The 13993-nt window shown below is 36.9% G+C and overlaps 1 protein-coding gene across 1 annotated transcript in view; it reads left to right on the top strand.

Annotated features, from left to right (window-relative positions):
• LOC134527427 (cobalamin trafficking protein CblD-like) overlaps nt 1–13993 on the top strand; it is a 289969-nt gene that overhangs the window by 129170 nt on the left and 146806 nt on the right. The gene's annotated exons all lie outside the window — the stretch shown is intronic.

Raw genomic sequence — 13993 nt, 5'->3', positions numbered from 1 at the left:
TATGTAGGGACTGCATGAAAGACCGTATGAAAACCTTCGCCACAAACACACAACCGAATGTTAACAATTCAAGATCCACACAACTTAGAAACGTCATAATGTAGAAAATCATAACTTAGAACTATCATAACTTAGAAACACACAACTTAGAACTGTCATAACTTAGAAACACGTAACTTAGAAACACGCAACGCAGAACCACACAACTTAGAAACGTCGTAACGTAGAAAGTCACAACTTAGAACTATCATAACTTAGAAACACACAACTTAGAACTGTCATAACTCAGAAACACGTAACTTAGAAACACGCAACGCAGAACCACACAACTTAGAAACGTCGTAACGTAGAAAGTCACAACTTAGAACTATCACAAGTTAGAAACACACAACTTAGAACTGTCATAGCTTAGAAACACGTAACTTAGAAACACGCAACGCAGAACCACACAACTTAGAAACGTTGTAACGTAGAAAGTCACAACTTAGAACTATCACAAGTTAGAAACACACAACTTAGAACTGTCATAACTTAGAAACACGTAACTTAGAAACACGCAACGCAGAACCACACAACTTAGAAACGTTGTAACGTAGAAAGTCACAACTTAGAACTATCACGTTAGAAACACACAACTTAGAACTGTCATAACTTAGAAACACGTAACTTAGAAACACGCAACGCAGAATCACACAACTTAGAAACGTTGTAACGTAGAAAGTCACAACTTAGAACTATCACAACTTAGAAACACACAACTTAGAACTGTCATAACTTAGAAACACGTAACTTAGAAACACGCAACGCAGAACCACACAACTTAGAAACGTCGTAACGTAGAAAGTCACAACTTAGAACTATCACAAGTTAGAAACACACAACTTAGAACGATCATAACTTAGAAACACGTAACTTAGAAACACGCAACGCAGAACCACACAACTTAGAAACGTCATAACGTAGAAAGTCATAACTTAGAAAATTCTAAGTTATGTGTTTCTAAGTTGTGTGTTTCTAAGTTGTGTGTTTCTAAGTTATGACAGCACCCTTGAGAACAGCCGCGTGCCTAGCTAGGGGCGGACCGTTAGGCGAGGCACACCTACTCAGCAGTGTTTCAGCACTAGAAGCCCGGGACAGCAGGAATCTTCATTAGGCATCGTATAGAGCAGGGTTTTTTGGAGATGAATTCAGATACTAAATTGATAATTTATTTTTTTATATATTTTTTTAGTTATAATTCTACAACCAATGGTCAGTTAAACTGGACTCTATCGCATGTCATGTTCAAGGATTACGTGCACTTACACATCCCGTAACACAGTAACATAAGACCCGACACTCTGGTGGGTTTTCCTACAAACACACAATTGATTTTATGAGCAAACCTATATATTTTTTTAATTTAGATTATTTTAACTTCTCCACATAATGTATGCGAATATTACACTTGTGACCAAATGTTTGAATTATGTTATTTATATATATATATATATATATATATATATATATATTCTAGTTATAGGGCAGGACAATTTTTTAATTAAACAATTTGTAAAATACTGAATAATTTAACAGTAGTCGAGATGAGTCAAGACCAGGGGCGCAACAACTAAATTTCCAAAGGGTGGGGGGAAGGGGGCAATATACCTTTTTATAAAGAATCATCGATCCCCCCTATTGAAGCGGGGGGTCCCGGGAAAATATGCATTTCAGGGTTGAAAATGGTGCTATTTAAGCCTTATCATCTAAAAATTGATAACACAGCACTTTCTTTGCCCCCGTTTGCCACCACTTCAAGGTTTCAGAGGGGGGGGGGGCATAATACCCTTGCCCCCCCCCCCCCCCTTGTTGTTGCGACCCTGGTCAAGACACAAATATTTCGTAAGAAATAAAACACGATGTATATACATATACTTGCTACACATTGACAATTTAACGAAATGTAAATAATGAGGACCTAATACGTTGACGTATTAAAACTTAAGTTTATAAAACAATTTCCAAGTGCAAGTATAATAGGCAAACCAAGAGCCCCGTATCGTTCATGGATATTTGTTCTTAACTTGCAAACTTATAAACTGAAGTAATATATATGTATATATAGCATATATATATATATCCTTTTTGTTTCCAATTACCAAGGAAATAATGAGTAGTATAGGAATGGGGCCCCGAGCGCACGGCGCTGGCGCGTGGTGCCGGTGCCGGTGTCCGCCATATTGGATTGTGACGTCACGGCGGCCATCTTGGATGGTTGTGACCTTGACCTTTGACCTTGACCTTGAATTTGATCCTCAAAACGGGTCAAAATTTGCCAAAATTGGGCAGAATTTGCCCAAAATTCCTCAAAATTCCCATTTACGTGGGAAAAAATTCCGCCAAAAAATCTCAAAAAATTCCTCAATTCAAAAATTAGGATTTCGAAAATCCTCAAAAGTCATTTTGTCTTAGAAAGAACCCAAATTCCTAAAAGAGGCTTAAGCATCCTTGTTTACAGCCTCCGATAAGCCTCTTACGTCATCTAGGATTATGACCGCCATCTTGGATTATGTCGTCACCGTTGCAGTTTCCGTTACGTCCGCCATCTTGAAAATCTTTATTTATTATCCGATTTTAAGGAAATTTTTTTTAAAAATTATAAAAAAAATTAAAATAATAAAATTTTAATAAAATACTTATAAAAAATATACTTTAACGACACGGAGTTCGGAGTCCTCGGTTCGAACCCGACGAGTGCAAAAAAAAATTTAAAATGGCGACAGGCTCCTTCTTTAATGGTGGCTGCAGGCAGACTGACTCCCACCACTTTTCTTAAAGCATATATATCGTCACATAGTATGACGTCATGTACGCCATCTTGAAATTTGGACGCCATCTTGAAAATCTTTATTTATTATCCGATTTTAATGAAAAAAATTCCAAAATTCATCAAAAAATTATCGTATTTGAATTCTGTTTGATTATATCGATGTACGTCCTTGGTTCGATTCCCGGCGAGAGTAAACGGTCGATCCTTCCTCCATGAAAGCTACCTAGACTGATCTACCACCACCAGTACCAAGGTATATATCATCAACTGGTATGACATCATGTCCGCCATCTTGGCTTCATCCGCTGGAGACCACCATCTTGTTTTCGTCTGATAGAGTGTGCCGATACCATGTAGTATAATTATCTGTTCACGATACTTTTGTCCTCAACTGTTGACATTGAACATTGACCTTGAAATTTGACCTTGACCTTGAAATTTGACCTTGACCTTGAAATTTGACCTTGACCTTGAACTTTGACCTTGAACTTTGACCTTGATCTTGAAATTTGACCTTGACCTTGAAATTTGACTTTGACCTTGAAATTTGACTTTGACCTTGAAATTTGACTTTGTCCTTGAAATTTGACTTTGTCCTTGTCGACCATCATGGATTCGACATTTTATGTTCAGTACATGCTACCAGGAGCTACCACCTGCTGAAGTACTCCATCTTGTGTGTACTTGTATTATAGAGTACATTTCCATCTGGATAATTTGATTCTAACCCGCTACAGTGCAGTAATCATTTATTACCGAGGTGCCCCCCCCCCCCCCCGCAATCTTGAAATTCGGCCGCCATCTTGAAATCATGTAATAATGTAGCTATAAAAGCGGGAAAAAATCCAAAATTCATAAAAAAAATCACTCATTAACTTACATATTGATTCGATCCGCTCCAGTCCTTGGTTCGATCCCTGAATGATGCAAAACATTTAATTTTATATAAAAATAATAATTTCAATAAACCATGTTCAAAATTCTTAAAGAGACTTTAAATCCTCTACTACCATCATCCTATCAGACATCAAGACCACCATATTGGAAATTCGTAATTGTAATGCTAGAGATTCGGGAAAAAGTTCAAAATTCATTAAATAAATTTGTAATCTATATACCGATTGATTAGATCGACTAAGGTCCTTGGTTCGATCCCTGGCCGATACAAAACAACTTTAATTTTAAAAAAGTACCAGAAAAGTGTAAGGTTCGAGAAATAAAACACCTCAAAGTCTTTTACAAACATAATATTTATTACACAATTTCTATCCTACTACAGAATCACTTGCGAAAGCCAACAATCTTATAAACATTTAGCCCTGCATAGACGTGCAACGACTACTTCTTAGCTCCAAATGGCTCCCACAGCTCCAACAGCCTCCAAATGCTTAACACAGCTCCAAATGGTTCCAAATGCTCCAAACGGCTCCAAATGCTCCAAATGTCTCCAGCAGCTCCAAATGCTTGACAGCTCCAAATGCTTCAAAAGGCTCCAAATGCTCCAACAGCTCCAAAAAAAGGCTCCAAACGCTCCAATAGCCTCCAAATGCTTAACACAGCTCCAAATGGCTCCAAATGCTCCAAACGGCCTCCAAATGCTTGACAGCCTTCAAATGCTTGACAGCTCCAAATGGCTCCAAATGCTCCAAACGGCTCCAAATGCTTCAAATGCTTCAAAAGGCTCCAAATGCTCCAACAGCCTCCAAATGCTTAACACAGCTCCAAATAGCTCCAAATGCTCCAAACGGCCTCCAAATGGCTCCAACAGCCTCCAAATGCTTAACACAGCTCCAAATGGCTCCAAATGCTCCAAACGGCCTCCAAATGCTTGACAGCTCCAAATGTCTCCAGCAGCTCCAAATGCTTGACAGCTACAAATGCTCCAAAAGGCTCCAAATGCTCCAAATGGCTCCAAATGCTCCAAATGCTTAACACAGCTCCAAAAGGCTCCAAATGCTTCAAAAGGCTCCAATTGTTCCAAGAGCTCCATCTTCAATTGGTTCCAACTGATTCCAATTACTTTTCTTATCGAACTTGGCATGATTACTAACATGTCTTTATTAGTATACATTTTGACTGGCAGTGGTAACGTATTGTGCACCTTTAAGTTATAAGTTTTATTTAGAAATCAGATTTCGATAAATGGTAGATACCATTTGGAAATAAAATATATTAATTTATCTTCAAGTTTATACACATACATTTAATTTAAGCCATTATTGTATGTAGCCAGCTTCCCTCAGTTCTTTGAGTATGAAGGATATTTCTGTAATGTTCGAATAGTTTCCTGCACAAAGCGATCCATGTAGTAGTCGTAGCCTGTCAACCAATATGTTAGGATCTTCCCATGAGGTATAATCAATCTCTTCTGCTGCGTTCATCATCCTTGCATGTTTATTATAAATATTATGATATCTGGTGTCTTCCGTTTTAACACCAACCTCAGGGTTACTTTCCTCATCGTGTCAGTGATTATCACAATCTTGATCAGGATAATTTATTTTATTACGACGTTTCCATCGTTTTGGTCTCAAACCACCATCACAGTCTTCGCTCTTGCATGCGTTTGGTGCTTCAGCACAGTACTCAATCATGTCAGCCTTAGATGTGTCAGCACAGTCTTCGTTCACGCCAGCTTCTGATGTGTCACCACAGTCTTCAATCATGTCAGCACCACAAACTTGATCAGGATAATTTATTTTATTACGTCGTTTCCATCGTTTTGGCCTCAGACCGCCATCACAGTCTTCGATCTTGCCTGCTTTAGGTGCTTCAGTACAGTACTCAATCATGTCAGCCTCAGATGTGTCACCACAATCTTCAATCATGCCCGCTTCAGATGATTCATCAAAGTCTTCGACCTTGTAAGCTTCAGATGGTTCTTCATCTTTCTCATTTTCATGGAGACTACTAGATATTGGAGTAAATATATTTTCATTTCTAATGTGGTTACAACTTCCTTCGTTTGTTTTAAATTTTAAATTATTATCTTGATCTAGATCAGTAATTTTAGCATTAGCTTTTTCGCCTTCGTTCCTCTTCCGCGATGTTGTAGCCCAGTCTTCGTTATCTTTATTCATCTTAATTGTACAGGTCTTGTAATGTCTATCCAAGTAATATCTTCTACCAAAGGATTTCTGACACTGACTGCAATGAAATGGTTTTTGACAAGGACCCAAATTACACTCGCTTCTCTCATGTCGTTTAGCATTCTTTCTCAAGGTAAACACCTTGCTACAGTATCTACAGTGATGACGTTTCGATACAGCAACAAATCCCGTTTCAGGATTCATATTAGTTACTGAGACTAATGCCAGATGCAAACTAAGAGTTTTAAATTAGATATATTACTTAAATAGAATTTTTTTATTATTTCATCAGCGAGAATTAATTTATCTCATTCAAAGGTACTTGTTGCAAGTAGTTCTGCTTTTCAACAACAGATGTCGCCACATGTTACTTGCAGGTAAATAATATTTAGTTCTTTTATGCGGGATGCGGGATGCTCACTAACGATCGCAATAGAACGATGGCTTCGCTAGACTCCAAGGAGAAGGAAGTACGTCCATCCTGTTAGTGCTTCTTAGATTTCTCAGAGATTATTTGACTGAGTAATTATATTTTTATTTTTATTTCCACCTGATAAAAATATTACAAGTGATGATTAAGTAGCAGAAGTTCACTAATTATTAGCAACCTTGAATAAAAAATGACATGCTTCATTAAGTAAAAAAATACTTCATGCAGAGATAAATTCCTCATCAGTAACCAGAAGCACTCGGAGAAAACCATCAGATGTCTAGTCAGGAATAATCAGAAGCACCCAGAGAAAACCATCAAAATATTGTCAAGAATAATCAGAAGCACACACGGAAAAATCCACCATAATACTGTCAAGAATAAACGGGAGCACACGGAGAAAACCGCCATAATATTGACAAGAATAATCGGAAGCACACGGAGAAAACCGCCACAAGTTTTCTTTGATATCATAAAATTTCAGGAAAAAATAACAAAAAATAAAAATAAATTAATAAAAATTTTAAAAAATAAAATAAATAAATACATAACAACAATTCTGCTAGCTTGTGAACTTCTCATTGTTGAGCAAAGATATAGTTCTAGTACAAGCCAGAATTTTATGTATTTATTTATTTTATTTTTTAAAATTTTTATTAATTTATTTTTATTTTTTGTTATTTTTTCCTGAAATTTTATGATATCAAAGAAAACTTGTGGCGGTTTTCTCCGTGTGCTTCCGATTATTCTTGTCAATATTATGGCGGTTTTCTCCGTGTGCTCCCGTTTATTCTTGACAGTATTATGGTGGATTTTTCCGTGTGTGCTTCTGATTATTCTTGACAATATTTTGATGGTTTTCTCTGGGTGCTTCTGATTATTCCTGACTAGACATCTGATGGTTTTCTCCGAGTGCTTCTGGTTACTGATGAGGAATTTATCTCTGCATGAAGTATTTTTTTACTTAATGAAGCATGTCATTTTTTATTCAAGGTTGCTAATAATTAGTGAACTTCTGCTACTTAATCATCACTTGTAATATTTTTATCAGGTGGAAATAAAAATAAAAATATAATTACTCAGTCAAATAATCTCTGAGAAATCTAAGAAGCACTAACAGGATGGACGTACTTCCTTCTCCTTGGAGTCTAGCGAAGCCATCGTTCTATTGCGATCGTTAGTGAGCATCCCGCATCCCGCATAAAAGAACTAAATATTATTTACCTGCAAGTAACATGTGGCGACATCTGTTGTTGAAAAGCAGAACTACTTGCAACAAGTACCTTTGAATGAGATAAATTAATTCTCGCTGATGAAATAATAAAAAAATTCTATTTAAGTAATATATCTAATTTAAAACTCTTAGTTTGCATCTGGCATTAGTCTCAGTAACTAATATGAATCCTGAAACGGGATTTGTTGCTGTATCGAAACGTCATCACTGTAGATACTGTAGCAAGGTGTTTACCTTGAGAAAGAATGCTAAACGACATGAGAGAAGCGAGTGTAATTTGGGTCCTTGTCAAAAACCATTTCATTGCAGTCAGTGTCAGAAATCCTTTGGTAGAAGATATTACTTGGATAGACATTACAAGACCTGTACAATTAAGATGAATAAAGATAACGAAGACTGGGCTACAACATCGCGGAAGAGGAACGAAGGCGAAAAAGCTAATGCTAAAATTACTGATCTAGATCAAGATAATAATTTAAAATTTAAAACAAACGAAGGAAGTTGTAACCACATTAGAAATGAAAATATATTTACTCCAATATCTAGTAGTCTCCATAAAAATGAGAAAGATGGAGAACCATCTGAAGCTTACAAGGTCGAAGACTTTGATGAATCATCTGAAGCGGGCATGATTGAAGATTGTGGTGACACATCTGAGGCTGACATGATTGAGTACTGTACTGAAGCACCTAAAGCAGGCAAGATCGAAGACTGTGATGGCGGTCTGAGGCCAAAACGATGGAAACGACGTAATAAAATAAATTATCCTGATCAAGTTTGTGGTGCTGACATGATTGAAGACTGTGGTGACACATCAGAAGCTGGCGTGAACGAAGACTGTGCTGACACATCTAAGGCTGACATGATTGAGTACTGTGCTGAAGCACCAAACGCATGCAAGAGCGAAGACTGTGATGGTGGTTTGAGACCAAAACGATGGAAACGTCGTAATAAAATAAATTATCCTGATCAAGCTTGTGATAATCACTGACACGATGAGGAAAGTAACCCTGAGGTTGGTGTTAAAACGGAAGACACCAGATATCATAATATTTATAATAAACATGCAAGGATGATGAACGCAGCAGAAGAGATTGATTATACCTCATGGGAAGATCCTAACATATTGGTTGACAGGCTACGACTACTACATGGATCGCTTTGTGCAGGAAACTATTCGAACATTACAGAAATATCCTTCACACTCAAAGAACTGAGGGAAGCTGGCTACATACAATAATGGCTTAAATTAAATGTATGTGTATAAACTTGAAGATAAATTAATATATTTTATTTCCAAATGGTATCTACCATTTATCGAAATCTGATTTCTAAATAAAACTTATAACTTAAAGGTGCACAATACGTTACCACTGCCAGTCAAAATGTATACTAATAAAGACATGTTAGTAATCATGCCAAGTTCGATAAGAAAAGTAATTGGAATCAGTTGGAACCAATTGAAGATGGAGCTCTTGGAACAATTGGAGCCTTTTGAAGCATTTGGAGCCTTTTGGAGCTGTTGGAGCCTTTTGGAGCTGTTGGAGCCATTAGGAGCATTTGGAGCCATTTGGAGCATTTGGAGCCTTTTGGAGCATTTGTAGCTGTCAAGCATTTGGAGCTGCTGGAGACATTTGGAGCTGTCAAGCATTTGGAGGCCGTTTGGAGCATTTGGAGCCATTTCGAGCTGTGTTAAGCATTTGGAGGCTGTTGGAGCCATTTCGAGGCCGTTTGGAGCATTTGGAGCTATTTGGAGCTGTGTTAAGCATTTGGAGCATTTGGAGCCATTTGGAGCATTTGGAGCCTTTTGGAGCATTTGTAGCTGTCAAGCATTTGGAGCTGCTGGAGACATTTGGAGCTGTCAAGCATTTGGAGGCCGTTTGGAGCATTTGGAGCCATTTGGAGCTGTGTTAAGCATTTGGAGGCTGTTGGAGCCATTTGGAGGCCGTTTGGAGCATTTGGAGCTATTTGGAGCTGTGTTAAGCATTTGGAGGCTGTTGGAGCATTTGGAGCCTTTTGAAGCATTTGAAGCATTTGGAGCCGTTTGGAGCATTTGGAGCCATTTGGAGCTGTCAAGCATTTGAAGGCTGTCAAGCATTTGGAGGCCGTTTGGAGCATTTGGAGCCATTTGGAGCTGTGTTAAGCATTTGGAGGCTATTGGAGCGTTTGGAGCCTTTTTTTGGAGCTGTTGGAGCATTTGGAGCCTTTTGAAGCATTTGGAGCTGTCAAGCATTTGGAGCTGCTGGAGACATTTGGAGCATTTGGAGCCGTTTGGAGCATTTGGAACCATTTGGAGCTGTGTTAAGCATTTGGAGGCTGTTGGAGCTGTGGGAGCCATTTGGAGCTAAGAAGTAGTCGTTGCACGTCTATGCAGGGCTAAATGTTTATAAGATTGTTGGCTTTCGCAAGTGATTCTGTAGTAGGATAGAAATTGTGTAATAAATATTATGTTTGTAAAAGACTTTGAGGTGTTTTATTTCTCGAACCTTACACTTTTCTGGTACTTTTTTAAAATTAAAGTTGTTTTGTATCGGCCAGGGATCGAACCAAGGACCTTAGTCGATCTAATCAATCGGTATATAGATTACAAATTTATTTAATGAATTTTGAACTTTTTCCCGAATCTCTAGCATTACAATTACGAATTTCCAATATGGTGGTCTTGATGTCTGATAGGATGATGGTAGTAGAGGATTTAAAGTCTCTTTAAGAATTTTGAACATGGTTTATTGAAATTATTATTTTTATATAAAATTAAATGTTTTGCATCATTCAGGGATCGAACCAAGGACTGGAGCGGATAGAATCAATATGTAAGTTAATGAGTGATTTTTTTTATGAATTTTGGATTTTTTCCCGCTTTTATAGCTACATTATTACATGATTTCAAGATGGCGGCCGAATTTCAAGATTGCGGGGGGGGGGGCACCTCGGTAATAAATGATTACTGCACTGTAGCGGGTTAGAATAAAATTATCCAGATGGAAATGTACTCTATAATACAAGTACACACAAGATGGAGTACTTCAGCAGGTGGTAGCTCCTGGTAGCATGTACTGAACATAAAATGTCGAATCCATGATGGTCGACAAGGACAAAGTCAAATTTCAAGGACAAAGTCAAATTTCAAGGTCAAAGTCAAATTTCAAGGTCAAAGTCAAATTTCAAGGTCAAGGTCAAATTTCAAGGTCAAGGTCAAATTTCAAGGTCAAAGTTCAAGGTCAAGGTCAAATTTCAAGGTCAAGGTCAAATTTCAAGGTCAAGGTCAAATTTCAAGGTCAATGTTCAATGTCAACAGTTGAGGACAAAAGTATCGTGAACAGATAATTATACTACATGGTATCGGCACACTCTATCAGACGAAAACAAGATGGTGGTCTCCAGCGGATGAAGCCAAGATGGCGGACATGATGTCATACCAGTTGATGATATATACCTTGGTACTGGTGGTGGTAGATCAGTCTAGGTAGCTTTCATGGAGGAAGGATCGACCGTTTACTCTCGCCGGGAATCGAACCAAGGACGTACATCGATATAATCAAACAGAATTCAAATACGATAATTTTTTGATGAATTTTGGAATTTTTTTCATTAAAATCGGATAATAAATAAAGATTTTCAAGATGGCGTCCAAATTTCAAGATGGCGTACATGACGTCATACTATGTGACGATATATATGCTTTAAGAAAAGTGGTGGGAGTCAGTCTGCCTGCAGCCACCATTAAGGAAGGAGCCTGTCGCCATTTTAATTTTTTTTTTGCACTCGTCGGGTTCGAACCGAGGACTCCGAACTCCGTGTCGTTAAAGTATATTTTTTATAAGTATTTTATTAAAATTTTATTATTTTAATTTTTTTTATAATTTTTAAAAAAAATTTCCTTAAAATCGGATAATAAATAAAGATTTTCAAGATGGCGGACGTAACGGAAACTGCAACGGTGACGACATAATCCAAGATGGCGGTCATAATCCTAGATGACGTAAGAGGCTTATCGGAGGCTGTAAACAAGGATGCTTAAGCCTCTTTTAGGAATTTGGGTTCTTTCTAAGACAAAATGACTTTTGAGGATTTTCGAAATCCTAATTTTTGAATTGAGGAATTTTTTGAGATTTTTTGGCGGAATTTTTTCCCACGTAAATGGGAATTTTGAGGAATTTTGGGCAAATTTTGCCCAATTTTGGCAAATTTTGACCCGTTTTGAGGATCAAATTCAAGGTCAAGGTCAAAGGTCAAGGTCACAACCATCCAAGATGGCCGCCGTGACGTCACAATCCAATATGGCGGACACCGGCACCGGCACCACGCGCCAGCGCCGTGCGCTCGGGGCCCCATTCCTATACTACTATAATGATATATCAGCATTTATTTATACATTCAGAGATTTTCAATAGAGTAAAAATTGTGCTTAATGCATGAAAAATAATTATATATATATATATATATAATAGACAAGCTGTAGTACCCGGCGTTTACCGGGCTGAACACAGGGTGAATGGGACCTTTTTTGAAATCAGATGTAGATAGTAATTGTCTTTTTAATTTGAATGCCAAGTGTGCAAAATAATTTATATCACTTTCAGATCCCGACAGACGTTTTGCCAGTGCTTAGTTATTTACCTGTATATATCTCAAAATTGGTGGTCTGTATGTAATCTAGACTCTATAAAGCACTATAGAAAAAAAGCTGAAAAATAATAAATTACTAATGTTGAAAAGAAAAACCATATAACTGATAGTAGAAACGCAGTTTACATCAACAGAGACCAAAAGACATGTATATTACTAGAACATCCATTTCAATAAATAAATCCTTTTTTGTTGTTTTTACATCATAGTATACACAAAATAAACAACTACATATAACAGTTCTTCGAAATTCATTGTAAACAATATTTTAAAAGGTATGTCTCCACAGAACATAAAATATAAACTTCAGATAAAATTAGAACTTTATATAAATCTCATGAACAGTTACTTCCAAAAATAATTTTTTCTCTCGTTTAACTTAATGTTTTCGATGTTAGAACAAATTTGAACACAACAGAACATTTTATGGCTAATCGTCCAGAGTTTCAAAGAACAAAAATATCTTACTTCAATGATATTTACATTCATTTATCCCTTGCTGTTTCCAGCTCAGTTTTTAACGTCTTGATTGCTGTTTCTCTACCAAGCTTCTTTCAGCTTCCAAAATGTAGTCTGGTTCTCTAATGGCTCTGCCTATGCTTTGATTTGGCACCACTACCTCAGGCAGTAAACACCTACGATAAAATCTAGTCAGTTTCGGCAACATTTCTGTTTTTCACCTGAGCTTATCTCTTTCTGCTCTTTCTACGTGTAAATTCTGACGAACGCCAGACATTACTATGAAGTAACAATATTCGCACTTTGTTAAAGTACTTTGCAGCTGATAAAAATAAAGGTGTGAACATTTAAGAATTAAACTTCCATAGTCATTCACACGTAGAAAAAACTTTCTTTTTCTTATTGCAGATTCTTGGAGCCTTTGGTCAACTACAGAAGGCACACACTTGATTTCAGCAATCGCATTTTCTTCGACCACAAGTCCGTCGGGGCTAGCACTCAAATATCCGTATTATAGATCCAAAATTAAATCACATTTCTGTACAACTAATCCAGTTTGTGCTTGAAACCTCTGAATGACAATATGCTCATTGCGACGACCGTATTACATTGCCAGTGTCGAAAACGGGGGCTTGTTAAGTAGGTAACTGTTTAACAATATTTGAACATGACGTAGATTCTATCCGGCGACAAACACCACCGAATTTACTGGCTTTTAACGCACACGTCTCATTTTGTGCCATAGCTCACGATCATCTTGCATTTTTGTTCGTTCTACGATATTATTTCTTTCTTCCAAAGTGACTTGCAGTAATGGGATGCAATCAACATTAATTACATAAGTTGTTTTGTTACAGAAATGATACTCCTAATTATACTAACATTGTGCACCTGTTAGATGTTAGACATGGAATTATAACATGGCATTAATAATATACATTTTGATACTATTCATTACTGTTAAATAAAACTATATAAATGTTAATTATATAACGTTTTTCTGTCACATTGTAGCAAATATAAAAGGTGTGTATAATCACAATTGCAGTCCATCGGTGAGTGGGCAAAGGAATCACCAAAAATCAGAAAATCTAATTTAGTACTACTTTTAACGTAAATAGATTCTTTCATTAAGTGAAAATTTAATAAAAAGTTTGTTTTACGTATACATCTAAAAAAATATACACATGGTAAAATTTTAAAATGGAATAACATAAAGAATATTTTACAGAAATATTTCTGGATTGTTTTCTCAGTTTCTGTTTTATAATGTATTGTCGCTGGCAATAAGTGCCAGCACGTGAAATTGACAGTAAAGATTACAAAAAAATTTATAGACATAA

The sequence above is a fragment of the Bacillus rossius genome, chromosome 1 (genome assembly GCF_032445375.1).
Source record: "Bacillus rossius redtenbacheri isolate Brsri chromosome 1, Brsri_v3, whole genome shotgun sequence".
In the NCBI taxonomy this organism is placed as follows: Eukaryota; Metazoa; Arthropoda; class Insecta; order Phasmatodea; family Bacillidae; genus Bacillus; species Bacillus rossius.
The sequence above is the reverse complement of the archived record's forward strand: the minus strand, read 5'-3'. Positions and strand labels throughout refer to the sequence as shown.